Source organism: Salvelinus sp. IW2-2015, linkage group LG14 (genome assembly GCF_002910315.2).
Source record: "Salvelinus sp. IW2-2015 linkage group LG14, ASM291031v2, whole genome shotgun sequence".
Lineage (NCBI taxonomy): Eukaryota > Metazoa > Chordata > Actinopteri > Salmoniformes > Salmonidae > Salvelinus > Salvelinus sp. IW2-2015.
In genome coordinates, this window is record NC_036854.1 from 17,686,853 (window position 1) to 17,699,985 (window position 13,133).

Here is a 13,133-nt window from a genome sequence, read left to right on the forward strand (position 1 = left end):
CAATGGTAGCTCGTGCACGCACAATGACAGCAAATAGGCTCGTTCCTGAGGAGAGGGCAAAGAAGCAAGCTGTACTTGAAATGTCACCATAGAGATGTAAAACAGTTGCACGAAAATCCTTTTATAGAGCCTGTGGTTTTTTGTTATGAATGTTGTTTTTTACAAGCATCTGTGTTGTACCTCGGAGATGAAGTTCACATAGTGGGATAGCTCTAATTTGGCAATGAAGTCAGTTTGAACAGTTCAGATTATTTATCAATTTATTTCGTACACATACTTTACATACACATTGTCATGTCAGAAATATATTCAAGACAATACCTATTGTTTTTAGAGAGAGACTGAACACTTGTTATTGTTTTTCGCTTCGCACGCCACTAGGTGGCAGATTAGACATAGCAAGGCTGGGGAGTCTTCGACGTAGTTTTTCTGCGACAGCACATATTTTTACGCGGATTCGTGATGGCAGAACAGGATTCTGAGTACGTATTTGTTTACATGTCGATCTAAGTGCATCCTTTGCTAAATTAATAATATTCATAAATTCTCTAGTTTAAATGTAACAGTCCAATATAATTCCGTTAAGCCGTGTATTTGTATGATTTGTCTGAAAGATAAGCAATACAGGGCGCAAGATAAATGGGTCAGTTACACATGATAATCCCATCAACCGGAACTATGCAAACAAAATGACATTTTACGGTTTCGACACAGGTAATACGACACAATCTGCAAACAAATAATTGTGCATAGTGACCAGAATGGCATGTAACTAGTTACTTTTATTTTCGTTTGCCTTCAAAGACTGGCTAGCTAACCTCATTTCACTCAATCAGATCCGAATGTRATGCATTTTTTGTCACAGCTGGATAGGGGAATAATCTTGTCAATAGACCCCTTTCTATGTTTGCAAACATTGCCGCACGAGGGCGATGCGCACAAATTGGAGGCAGTACAAGGGGGAGTTTCTTATGAGTGCATTTAACACTACTTTTGGATTTTAATGTTCGCATGAATGTCACGCTTAATGTGTTTGTCATCGCAAATCAACTGCATTATACTTAAAACACTTCAACCAGTAAAATGGCTCTTTGGCTAGCTTTAGCTACAGCCTATATCAGTGAGCGTTAGCATTCTAGCCAACTGCTGCAAATACCACTCTTTGCGACTGTTCAATCAATAATCAAAACATAATTGTAAGCGTATGAGAACCCCCAAAACGTTGTTTTGTTTAGGCGTAATAACGTAAATATAGGCTGTTGAATTGGCGCAGATGGCGACGTCTTTCTTACTGCCACCAAGAGTCGCTCGCATCTGTGCATGACGTCAGTGTCATGTACTGGGAAGTAGTCTATAGTTAAGTGTGCTTTGTCATTTTTGTTTTACCATTGTATAATCTGTATATAAGTGTTGAGATGTATTTTTATGTTCTCTTGTGCATTTATTTTGTTCGTATTATCTTATTTCTTATTGTTGCATTGTCGAGAAGGAACCAGAAAGTGTGCATTTCGTTGGACGTGTATACCATGTGTATCCTGTACATACGACTAATCAAACCTGAAACGTGTTTAGAGCGAAGAGGGTGATAAAGTTGGTTCCTGAGAACCTTCTGAAGAAGAGGAAGGCCTATCAAAGCCACTGAGGCAAAGCGTGCACTTCTAGAGAAGAGAAAGGTAATTAGCTGTGGTCAGTTTTACCATAGTGGTCTTCTAATCATTTACCATGAACGTTTTGATGAAGTTGTTGGACATCAACAAGTGTAGATTGTGCTCATCCAGGTATCCAAAGGCAAACCCTTGAAGTTCAAGCGCTTGGAGGACTTCCTGAAGGATCGCCATAAAAAGCATCGCGATGAAACCCGTATCAGGAGATCAGTTCACAGACCAGCTCCAGCCATGCCCTCTGCAAAGAACAGACTGGCCTTCACTGTCCGCATCAGAGAGTGAGTGACTGAAATCTGTAGCTACATGATCTGATTGCAATGGTGGCGCAAATAAAGCTGTTGGCAGCCCTTTTTGAGCTAATCTTTTATTCAGATCCCCATTAGCTGTTGAAGCAGCAGCTATTCTTCCTGGGATCCACACAATATAGAACATGAGAAAACTATTGTACAAGAACACCACAACCAAAGAACACGACTACTTCAAAAAAATAACCAGACTAAGAACAACAAAAAAATAAACACTATTCTCAAACCATTTAAGTGCTTTGATATGTAGACACTTTAGGCTGTTGCAGCTGAAGAATAGAGCTGAAAATTTTGTGTTCACACACCTATTGTGTATACTCACAATGGAGTAGTGACTATGCACAATCATCTGGAATACACTTTCATCAGTTCCTCTTTAGTGGTCTGGCTGAATATCGAGGTAATATTTTCATATTTTCTCTTTGTGCAGGATTAAAGGAGTCAGTCCCAGAGTTCAGAAGGTGGTCCAGATGTTACGACTAAGAAAGATCTTCAGCGGTGCCTTTGTCAAAATGAACAAGACCTCTATGGCTATGTTGAAAATGGTTGAGCCTTATGTGGCATGGGGGTAAGTAAGAGGGGAGGGTCTGACTTGGTGAGAATGAAAAGCTTAGCAACTTGATGTAATGAGGTGACTCCACATTGACGTTGCCGCTATCATTTCTTATAACCGACAATAACTTTTGAACACCAGATCGGCAGTTACTTATCTCAATTCCGCCTTCAACTTCGACTCATCTGTTTAGTCACTTGATAATAAGATGGATGACTTCCGATCGCGGATTTGCTATTAAAGGGACTTGTAACTGCAATATTCTCTGCTGTTCTGAAACATGACTTTCGGACAAGATACCCCCCATGCAATGTTCCCTCTAATATTTTTCGGCACTGAGAATTTCAGGTCTGCTGCGCGCAAACTTGTGAACCTTGTGAAATTTCTGGTGTGCGCTTACTGTGAACAGTGAGGCTGTACCCAATTTAATTTACAGTTTTAAGTGGCCAAGTAGTGTGGGCCTACCATTAAAAAAAAAAAATAACAATGGAGAAAATGCATCCCATAACATCTTAACATGGAAATAGCTGTTCTATCATTCAGCCTACAGTAGTAGCCAATGTGTGGTGTTCAATGTAGGCCTACGTTCCGTGAGACTTAAAAATAAAATTAAAATAAAAAACATGCAAGGCTTGACATTAACCTGTTTATCCACTTGTGTTTGATGCAAGAAACCACTTAACAAAATTCCTAATTCCCATACCATTATTCCAGACAATCAGACATATTATGCTACACTCTGCCTATTGGCGACTTCGCTTATTCAAGCATGTCTCAAATAACAACATTGCCCCATTTTAAGACATAAAAAGCTCTACCTGACTCTTTTCAAAGATGGGTAGAAATATACATGTTAGTGCCAATGTTGGAAGCAATCAATCCCACATTGCTGACTATAAATTAGCTATAACTGGCCTAATAACTCACTATCTAGCAAAGAATATGAACAAAAGTGCACACGTGGCTACATGCAGCTCTTTCTTTGATTGCAAAACAAGCACATAATAATCGGTGCTGCTTATGTTGTAAAACAGTTCAAAGTGAATGGCATAAATCCATATGTGTGACTCACCACCTGGATTAGGTCTTGTAGCAACACATACATTTTTTACGTTGGATAAAAGTAGAGACTCGGAGCTACAAAATGGTATATCATACACTGCATTTGAGGAAAGAATGGGAAAGTAATTATGCTTTGAATGTCTTTCAATGTTTTGGTACTACTATTGGAGAGCCCTTTGTCTACACCCATTCAACATTGTTCTCACCCTCTTAAGCCTTAGCCCCACCCATCTCTTTAAGAGTTGATCTGAGCATTTTGTACTAACTTGCCAGCTACTTCCAGACATTTTAAGAGAGAGAGAAGAGCTCACGGAACATTACTCACCCTAGCAGAGCTGGTTAGGCTGTTATGTAAATCCAGAGCGTTGGTGACAGATTGTCCGTTGTAAATGCAGAGCGTTTCGCCTTCAGAGCGCACACTGGATGCTCTGGCCAATAAGTAAGGTTGATCCAAAAGCTCTGACCTCACAACGACAGTCAAGCACCCAAGCTAACTGGCTAACATTGGCTAGCTACTTCCAGACACATAATGAGAGAACACCCCACTCTGACCATTTTATCCAGAGTGTTGGTGACTAATTGTGCTGCTGGCAACAATTTAATTATCCTTTGTTGCCGACGTTTACTGACACGGACATATTCAACAGGTATTGAGCGTTCAAAAATTAATCAGTTATTCTGCGCTCTGGCACACTAAGACGAGTATTTTGTTAAATGTAGCTAGATAACATTTTCTACGTTCGAACGGCTCTCCTGTGAAGTCGTGACTTGCGACATACGCCTAGTTTCCTGAATCGGGTCACATATAGCAATGGTCTATTTGCATATAGGCTTACTGCAGCTTTGATTGGTTATGGTGCACTGGTCTGTGTAGAGTACGGGCCTGGGTTGCAATAGAATCCTACTCTGATGCGCTCTGCCACAAAAATCTCTTGCAAGCTCGTTTTTGTTTTGGTATGTTGCATTGAAAGTGGCTATTGCGTTAATTTGATCACAATTCCCWGGGTAAAGGGAAAAGTTAATTGTGTTAACTAACATGAGAAAACTCAAGAAAGTTGAGTGGAGTTCAATCTCGTGCTTCTCTGAACGGGCTGATTTTTCTTCTGCCCAGCAGTCCTCGGGGAGCTGTGCTCCTGCGCGCAGCTTGGAGGGAACATTGCCCCAATGGCTATCCAGCTTGATGGCTTCTCCATTCACTAAGCGGACTGTCAAGGAAATTGAGAGGGGGAGGAGTTTACCTCATCAACAACAAATGGTTTTCTGACTCGAGCACGGTGGAAGTGTCAAACCATTGTTCACCAGTTTTGGAATACCTGATGATCAAATGCCTACCCTTCTACCTCCCGAGGGAGTTTTCAGCTGTTATCATGACTATTGTATACATTCAACCTCAGAACAAGAAAAATAACAAATGATAAACATGCAGGAAAACTTGCACCCGGAGGCTGCTTTTCTTGTTGCCGGCGATATTAATTCTGCGTCATTAAGACACGTGCTGCCCAACTTCCAACACGTCTCCTTCGCCACTAGGGGCGATAAAGTCCTTGACTACTGTTACTATACCCACAAGCAGGCATACAACACCCTCCCTCAACCCCATTCTGCAAATCGGATCATGTTTAGCAGAAGCTCAAACAGGAAGTATCTGTGACTTGCTCCGTTGAGAAATGATAATCGGAATCAGAGATTATGCTACAGGACTGCTTTGCTAGCGCTGATTGGAATATGTTACGAGACTCAACGAGCTCACCACCTTCATTAGGAAATGCATCGGCGATGTCCCCACAGTGGCGGTTCGCTGCTTCCCCAATCAAAAGCCCTGGGTTAACACTGAGGTTGGTGCTAAGCTAAAGGACAGGGCTACCGCGCACAGGGCAACCAACCTTGATGCTATGGCTGAGGACGGGATCAAGTACAAGAAGTCCCACTAAGACCTCCGCAGAGTCATCAAACGAGCAAAAGGACAATATAGGAATAAGGTGGAATCATATTCCAGACTCCGACTCCCGCATGTGGCAGGGGCTACAGTCCATTACAGATTACAAAGGAAGACCCTGCCGTAATTTTCCCAACGATGCCGCTCTACCAGAAGAACTCAACATCAATAACAGCATACTGTGCTGTGCGTCAGGGCCTCCACCGACTCAGAGGACTGGGCGATTTCGCTCTCCTAGGCTGAAGTGAGTAAGGTCTTAATCAGGTCAACACTCGCGGGGCCGGACAGTATTCCAAGATGCGTTCTCAGAGCATGCGCAGAACAGCTGGCAGGCATATTAACATTTTTGACCTCTTTGTCCCAGTCTGTAATCCCCACGTCTTAAACTGACCACCATCCATCATTCCTGTTCCTATTTAACTCTAAGGCGTCATGCTACAATGACTACCACCCTGACGCACTCACATCTGCAATCATGAAGCGCTTTGAAAGGCTGGTTATGGCACACCCACTCCATCATCCCAGACACCCTGTACCCACTCCAATTTGCATTCCGCCCCAACAGATCCATAGATGACGCAATCTCAATTGCGCTCCACTGCCCTCACCTAGAAAAGAGAAATATCTATGTGAAAATGCTGTTCATTGACTACAGTTCAACGTTCAGCACCATTGTCCCCTCCAAGTTCGTCACCAAGCTTAGGACCCTGTGACTGAACACATCCCTCTGCAACTAGATCCTGGACTTCCTGACGGGCCGACCCTAGGTGGTGAGGGTAGGCAACATGCCCTCCTCCATGCTGACCCTAAACACGGGTGCCCCACATGGGGGGGGTGTTTACGCCCCTCCTGTACAGGCCCTGTTCACCTATGACTGCGTGGCCATGCATGATTCCCAACATCAAGTTTGCTGACGACACGACGCTGGTAGGCTTGATCACCGCGACAATGATATATCCTACAGGGAGGAGGTCAGTGACCTGGTAGTGTGGTGCCTGGACAACAACCTCTTCCTCAACATTAGTAAGATCAAGGCGCAGATCGTGGACTGCAGTGGAGCGGGTCAATAGCTTCAATTTCCTCTGTGTCCAAATCACTAAGGTCTTAAAATGGTCCACGCACAGTCAAAGGCGCAACAGCGGTGTGAAAGGAAAATCGTTAGACTCCAGTCACCAAAGCCATAGACTGTTCTCACTGCTTCCGCGCGGTACCAGTGCATCAAGTCTGATGCCAATCGGCTCCTGAACAGCTTCTATCCCAAGGCCATAAGACTGCTAAATATCAAACAAAGTGGCTACACGGACTGAGTTGACCCTTGTACACTATGTGACCAAAGGTATGTGGACACCTGCTCAAACATCTCATTCCAAAATCATGGTAATTAATATGTTGCTATAACAGCCTCCACTCTTCTGGGAAGTCTTTCCACTCGATGTTGGAACATTGCTGCGGGGACTTGCTTCCATTCAGCCACGAGCATTATTGAGGTCGGGCACTGATGTTGGGCGATTAGGCCTGGCTCGCAGTCGGTGTTCCAATTCATCCCAAAGGTGTTCTATGGGGTTGAGGTCAGGGCTCTGTGCAGGCCAGTCAAGTTCTTCCACACCAATCTCTAGAAATCATTTAGGTGTGGACTTCGCTTTGTACGTGGGCATTGTCATGCTGAAACAAGAAAGGGCCTTCCCCAAACTGTTGCCACAAAGTTGAAAGTACAGATTTGTCTAGAATGTCATTGTATGCTGTAGTGTTAAGATTTCCCTTGACTGGAACTAAGGGCCTAGCCCGATCATGAAAAACAGCCCCAGACCATTATTTCTCCTCCACCAAACTTTACAGTTGGCACTATGCATTCGTGCAGGTTGCGTTCGCATGGCATCCATCAAACCCAGATTCATCCATCGGACTGCCAGATGTCAGAGCGTGATTCATCACTCCAGAGAGCGCATTTCTACTGCTCCAGGGTCCAGTGGCAGCAAGCTTTACACCACTCCAGCCGAAGCTTGGCATTGCGCATGGTGAACTTAGGCTTGTGTGCGGCTGCTCGGCCATGGAAACCCATTTCATGAAGCTCCCAACAAACAGTTATTGTGCTGACGTTGCTTCCAGGGGCCGTTTGGAACTTGGTAGTGAGTGTTGCAACCGAGGACCGACCATTTTTGACACGCTACGAGCTTCAGCACTCGGCGGTCCCTTTCTGTGAGCTTGTTTCCTACTACTTTGCAGCTGAGCTGTTGTTGCTCCTAGACGTTTCCACTTCACAATAACATTAATTACATTTGAACCAGGGCAGACTTGTTGGAAAGGTGGCACTCTATGTGGCACTCAACGTTGCCACGTTGAAAGTCTGCCAATGTTTGTCTATGGAGATTGCATGGCTGTATGCTTGATCTTATACACCTGTTGGCAATGGGTGTGGCAGAAATAGCAGAATCCACTAATTTGAAGGCGTATCCACATACTTTTGTATATAGTGCATTTTATTTTTGCACTGTCTATGCACACTCATGCACAGTCATTTACTGACACACATAACATGAATACATATTGATACTGACCCTACACACGTGCGCACACATTCACATACAAATATGTACGCTGCTGCTACTCTATCATATATCCAGAGGCCTAGTCACCTTACCCCTATACCTATCTACCCCTATCACTCCAGTATCCCTGCACATTATAAATATGGTATTAGAACTGACCCTGTATATGGCTTACTTTCTCATGTCCAGTTTGTATTTCTTGTGTTTTGTTCTACCTTATTTTTACATAGAACAAAAATATAAACCATGTAAAGTATTGGTCCCATGTTTCATTATCTGAAATAAAACATCCCAGAAATGTTCCATTTGCACAAAAAGCTTATTTCCCTCAAATGTGCACATTTGTTTTCATCCCTGTTAAGGAGCATTTTACCTGACGACAGGTGTGGCATATCAAGAAGCTGATTTAAATCGCATGATCATTACACAGGTGCACCTTGTTCTGGGGGCAAAAGGCCACTGTAAAATGTGCAGTTTTGTTACACAACAAAATGCCACAGATGTCTCAAATTATGAGGGAGCGTGCAATTGGCATACTGACTGCAGGAATGTCCACCAGAGCTGTTGCCAAAATGTCATGTTCACTTCTCTACCATAAGCTGCCTACGTCATTTTAGAGAATTTGGCAGCACATCCAACCGGCATCACAACTGCAGACCCCGTGTAACCACGCCAGCCCAGGATCTCCACATCTGTATTCTTAATCTGCAGGACTGTCTGAGACCAGCCACCTGGACAGCTGATGAAACTGTGGGTTTGCACGAGCGAAGAATTTCTGCAGAAACTGTCTCAGGGAAGTTGATCTGCGTGCTCGTCGTCCTCATCGGGGTTTTGACCTGACTGCAGTTTGGCGTCGTAACCGACTTCAGTGGGCAAATGCTCACCTTCGATGGCCACTGGCAGACTGAAGAAATGTGCTCTTCATGGATGAATCCCGGTTTCAACTGTACCGGGCACATGGCAGATAACGTGTATGGCGTTGTGGGCGAGCGGTTTGCTGATGTCAATGTATTGAACAGAGTGCCCCATAATGTGGTTATGGGCAGGCATATGCTACGGAGAACTAACAAAATTGCATTTTATCAATGGCAATTTGAATGCACAGCAATACCGTGACGAAATCCGGTGGCCCTTTGTCCTGCAGTTCATCTAGCGCCATCACCTCATGTTTCAGCATAATGTACGGCCCCATTTCGCAAGGATCTTTACACAATTCCTGGAAGCTGAATGTCCCAGTTCTTCCATGACCTGCATACTCACCAGACATGTCACCCATTGACCATGTCCAGGATGCTCTGGATTGACGTACGACAGCGTGTTCCAGTTCCCGGCAATATTCAGAGACTTCGCACAGCCATCGAAGAGAAGTGGGTCAACATTCCACAGGCCACAATCAAGTCTGATCAACTCTGAGAAGATGTCTCGCTGCATAAGGAAAATGGTCACACCACGCCCCTTTTTTTATTTATTTTGATGGATCTGTGACCAACTATCTAATCCCAGTAATGTGACATCCATAGATTAGGGCCTAATTGACTGATTTCCGTATGAACTGTAACTCAGTAAAATCTTTTAAATTGTTGCATGTTGCGTTTTTTTATATTTTTGTTCAGTGATGCTGCATTGTTGGGTTTAGAGCTTGCAATGAAGACATTTCACTGTACTTTTGCATGTGAATTTCACTTAGAACCAGCTGGTTTGACAGTGTATTGTACTAACGATGGTGAATTATTCACACTAAACAGGTTTCCCAACTTGAAGTCTGTTCGTGAGCTGATCTTGAAAAGAGGACAGGCAAAGATTGACAAGCGAAGGGTCGCTCTCACAGACAACACACTCATTGAGCAGCATATGGGTAAGGATCAATTTATGGTATGTATTTTTCATCAGTCTGAAGTAACAAGTCTTGATACATTTAGTATGTGCTTGTCAAATTTAGCAAAACAAATGTTGCATCACGCTCAGATCATGCAGAAAATATGAAAAGGTGGTTTTCCGACAGTGATTTTCATTGAGATACATGTACAATGTTTACATCTCCTCTCAGGCAAATACGGCATCATCTGTCTAGAGGACCTGATCCATGAGATCTACTCTGTGGGGATGAACTTCCGTGTGGTCAGCAACTTCATATGACCGTTGAAGCTGTCTGTGGCTCGTCACGCTGCCAGGGACAAGGCAGGTCTTTTGAAGGACATCGGCAACCCAGGGCCCAGAGGGACGGACGTTAACTCAATCATCAGGCAGCTCAACTGAGGCTGCACGACAGACACTTTCACGTCATACTTTTTCCTAGAGCCAGTGAGTAACTTTTTTTTTTTTTTTTTCATAGGCTACTCATTGCTGGTTCTGTAAGTAATTTCCTTCATGTCTGCAAGATTATGAATTGCCCAGTGTGGCATGAGAATACTTTTATTTTTTGATCCCTTACAGATTCATAAGGATTCAATTAATCTTTGTCTTACCACCACTGGGACCCAGCTGGCAGAGTTCATACTGGGCCTGATCAGATTTTTACATATGGAAAGACTGCCCCTCTCTGGACTACGTTGTGATTAGACAGCAGTTTGTCCCTCTGTTTTGTTGAACAGTTGGTAATCTCATGTTACCACCTCTGCAGAGGTTCCGTATTAAGCAGATTCTAATAGCTTTATCACTACTTACTTTTACCCCTCGGGTTGTTGAAGGGATGTAGTTATGCTTACTATGTATGTGAGATTAATGTTTTTTAATAAACAAACAATTTTTGTACTTGGGTGCAGACAATGTTGCCTTTTTTTAATGTCTCAATTCCTGCAATTTCTTCCTCAAAAGGTTCTCCTGCCACTGGCTGCTCAATGTGTCACAATCAATTTAGGGAGATGTGACTCATCCAGCCCAGTGGGGGGGGGGGGGGAGAGATCTGGGGAAACTGCATCCCAGGGTGCTGCAATGCAGGGACATGTGCTATTTGTGCCAGCAACATTTGATTTGTCTATGTATGCATGTTTTAATTTCGGTATATGAATGGTTGGAAATGTAAGACATGTTATGCATATTAAAATCTACAGTAGAGCATGACAGTAAGTATACATCGAGGGACTTAAAAGGGGGTACAAATCTGTCTCGCTGCTCTGCATCTTATCAGGGTGGTCTGGTCCAACATTTTCATTAAAGAAGGGGTGAGTAGAAGAAACAAAATCACATTGCCTTTTGAGAAATGACGATTTGAATGACACCACACTGAAGATGTAGTTGATAAAGCCCTGACCATCCACAATGTGTCTGTATTGATGTACGGTCCTGATGCTGGAGTAAGAAAAAAAGATACCTGGATTCGGCAGTATTGAATGTTTTGAAATGTTGAGATAAATAGGCTATGTAGATCAAACATGCCTTTCTGACATGTATACTTAAAAATATAAATGCAGCATGCAACAATTTCAAAGAGTTAGTTCAAATAAGAAAATAAGTCAATAGAAATAAATGAGGCATCTGCTTCGCATGGAGTTGATCAGGTTGTTGACTGTGGCCTGTAGAATGTTCTCAATTCTCTTCAATGGCTATGCGAAGTCGCTGGATATTGGCGGGAACTGGAACACGCTGTCGTACGTTGATCCAGAGCATCCTAAACATGTTCAATAGGTGACATCTGATGGCCATGGAAGAACATTTTCAGCTTCCAGGAATTGTGTCATGCTGAAACAAGGATGGCGGTGGATGAATGGCACGACAATGAACCTCAGGATCTCGTCACGGTATCTCTGCGTTCGAATTGCCATCGATAAAATGCAATTGTGTTGGGTTTCCGTAACCCCACCACCACATCAGCAAACCACTCGCCCACACGATGCCATGCGTGGTCTGCTGGTGAGGCCAGTTCAACGTACCACCAAATTCTCTAAAACAACGTTGGAAACGACATATGGTTGAGAAATTAACATTCTATTCTCTGGCAACATCTCTGGTGGACATTTCTGCAGTCAGTATTCCAATTGCACACTCCCTCAAAACTTGAGACATCTGTGGCATTGTGTTGTGTGACAAAACTGCCCATTTTAGAGTGGCCTTTCACTGTCCCCAGCACAAGGTACCTGTGTAATGATCATGCTGTTTAATCCACTTCTTGATATGCTACACCTGCCAGGTGGATGGATTATTTTGGTAAAGGAGAAATGCTCAGGAATAGGGATGTGAACACATTTGTGCACAACATTTTAGAGAAATAAGCTTATTGTGCATTTGTTACATTTCTGGAATCTTTTATTTCAGCTTATGAAACATGAGACCAACCTTTACGTGTTGCAGTCATATTTTTGTTCAGTGTAGAGTAAGGAGTCACATTGGCTCTATTCATGACCAGCTACAGGCATAAGCAGTTGCTTAGGGCCCCCGGCCGCTAGTGGAGTACACTAAGTAAAATTTTGAAATTTGGTTGTGCATCAGCAGTGTCTCTCATGTTTTGTCAGTCACTCAATTAGTTGTCAGCTAACAATTTTTAGATTGGTAAATTAATCTAGCCAATTATTTGAACTTGTAGTAATCATGGCTGAATACCAACTGGCCATGTTCCCAGGTGTACTGACCTCCAGGGGGCCCCCATTGATTTTGTGCGTCACTTACACTCAGTTATCATTAACATGACAGAAGTCAAGGCTAAATGTGATGGAAAATAACTTTAAAACTACCAACATCTCCACRCCATGGCAAAATGGGTATAATTGCAGGAAATTAGCTTGAAAAATGCAAAAATGTATCTCCGCCCCTTTTATAACAAATGTCATGCAATTATACTCATTTTGCATTTATCTCCACCCCACGGAAAAATGTGTAGAATTGTAGGAAATGAACTTAAAATTTTCTCCACTGTCAATGTTGCCTACCGAAATCCACCCCCCTTCTAATTTCCTTAATTTTGTGGCAAGACCCAAATACTTTCTATAGAACATACTCTCGGTCAGGAAATGCAACCGAAATAAATGTGTAATGTATGTGTGTTATATTAAAACAGAGGGAGTAAAATGTAGGCAAGCAATAAACATTTCAGAACAACTAGTCGAATAAGACATGGGACAGATGACGAATTTT

At 43.0% G+C, this 13,133-nt stretch overlaps 1 pseudogene; it reads left to right on the forward strand.

Moving 5' to 3' along the window:
• Window positions 1–77: 77 nt before the first annotated feature.
• LOC111972549 (large ribosomal subunit protein uL30-like) lies at window positions 78–10,797 on the forward strand (annotated as a pseudogene).
• The last annotated feature ends 2,336 nt before the right edge of the window (window positions 10,798–13,133 follow it).